General features: G+C 37.0%; 1 protein-coding gene across 3 annotated transcripts in view; it reads left to right on the plus strand.

Annotated features, from left to right (window-relative positions):
* USP47 (ubiquitin specific peptidase 47) overlaps nucleotides 1-2230 on the plus strand; it is a 77978-nt gene that overhangs the window by 38878 nt on the left and 36870 nt on the right. The gene's annotated exons all lie outside the window — the stretch shown is intronic.

Genomic DNA, 2230 nt, shown 5'->3' on the forward strand with positions numbered 1-2230 from the left:
AAAACTTGAGAGTAGTGCATTGACAGCATAATTCATAGTATGTAAGGAATTGTCATGGTTTTTTGCACCTTTAAATTCCACCACCTTTATTTTGTGCTAGTAAAACCCACATCTTTTCGCTGAGGAAGACTATGGTTTTTGATAAATGAACTTAGAGCGTAAAATAAGATCAGATGGACTTTCATGGGCACATGGACTTGCATGTTTATAAGTTAGCTATTCCTGTGGTTCCCTTTTTTTTCCCCTCGTCCAAATTTAGAACATAAAACAACAACAAACACATACCTGCTAAATATTACAGCATAAAGATCAAATATTCTATATTTGTCTTGGGATGTCAGGTTTTCATGGTTTACCTGGTGCCTAAGCACTGCATCTTAAATTATACTTTCTTTTCTTGCCAACCTCACAAATATATTATGGATATGATTTAGAGTACTTTGAATATACAGTGATATCCAAATTTTAAGGCGTGGAGGGTATTATAAGACTTTAAAAATGCTTGCTTACTTTTAAAATGTTCTTTGTATCAGAGCATGCTGTTGTACCAGATCACTGTCTATCAATGTTTATTAATCATTTTTTGTAAAAAAATAAATAAATAAATAAAATATTTTTATAAATGGATCAACATTTAACTACTTTATATCAGTATAGTAAACAGCATTCATAAACTGACTGCTTTGTAAACTTACTATTCCTAAATTGGTTGCTTCATATTTATAGGTTATATGTGACAAAGTTGATTGAACAAGTTTGAAAAATTGTATCTAAATAACTAACCAAGCCTAATCTGGCAAAGTATAATTTACCTGACCTGCTTTTTTGCAGTGTTTTTAAACTTTTACATTCAAGTAACGCTAAACGTGTCTAAAACAATTTCTTTAGGAAGGTGTATTTACTAGTCTTCATGAGAATGACCTCTTTCCATAAAGAATTTGCAGACTTAAATGACTAGTAGCAAGAAGACACTTTCTGACACTACTGAAATTTTTTCTCTATAGTAAAAACACATAGTGATTGATCCTTGAATGCAAGTAGCAATTGAGACTTCTTTGAATTGTCTCTTACCAATCAGTTAACACTTGTTACAGCAGGATCTGATAGATGATTGGAATATATCTTATTCCATTTTAGTGGTTAGTTTAAAGGCATAGGTTAAAGGGAAGAGTTCTAGTTATTCAATGTAAACTTTTGTTTCAAAATAAATGACAATATTAATTCTGAGAATTAGAATTGGGTATTAATGCAGTGGCTAAAACTTTTTTTTTTGCATGCAAGTTGTACCTGTTTTCGGTTTGCGTAGTAATTTTGCATAATTTGAATTTCTTTTAGTCTGTAATTCCCCAAAGGTTTAAAAGGCAGCAATGGATACATTGTACCAGAATGAGACAAGAACCATCAATTAGATTACATTTGAAAGGTGCCTCACCTAAATTGTAGCGCTTAAATTAAAACAGAATTGTTGTTTTGAGATCTTTCTCCTTTATTTTTCTCTTACAGTTGCTCTTTCCTCCGGTGATGGGATTTCTGGATTTGGATTTTTGTCAATAAATTATCGATATTGGATTTTCCATAGTTTACAATTATTTTAATCTTTTAGAATGTTTGTAGTTTAAAACTCAATGGAATACAGCTTTCCAGGTTCCATGAAAAGATGGTTCTTGCGGAACCTGGGTGATTCCCTTTAAAAAAGGGAGAAGCTGAAATCTGTTTCACTTCACCACATGATGGTCCAACCTCAGTTTTTGGTAGCAAAGTTGATAACATGCTAAATTTTAGGGCTGCGCGAAGCTTCAGTTGCTGATTTGATTCGGAAGAGATTCAGCCCGTTTTGGTGGCCTAATCTCCGAATTAAATCAGGAGACCCATTAATCTCTCTGAATCTAATTGGAAGCCTCCGATCAGAGAGATTCGATGATTCAGCCATAGACACAGCATTATATGTTTTTTTTTCTATGTACCTCGAGGTACCAGGCACAGCTTGTGAACGCCGAGATGGTAGGGCAGATGGAGCATCCCATGGGAGCGCGGGAGGCTCCCTGCATGCTCAGCAGCAGACCTGGAAGTAGACCAGAAGTACTTCCGATCCTCTTCTGGGTCCACAGTGGAGCATGCGGCGGGGGGCCCAGCCCTCGGCTCGGTGACTGGTGCCTCCTGGGTCTGGGGGGGAGGCAGCTGGGGTCCCTCCATGGCCGAACGCTGAGCGGGGGGGGGGGGGGGGGGGGGG

Source organism: Alligator sinensis, unplaced genomic scaffold (assembly GCF_000455745.1).
Source record: "Alligator sinensis unplaced genomic scaffold, ASM45574v1 scaffold352_1, whole genome shotgun sequence".
Taxonomy (NCBI): domain Eukaryota; kingdom Metazoa; phylum Chordata; order Crocodylia; family Alligatoridae; genus Alligator; species Alligator sinensis.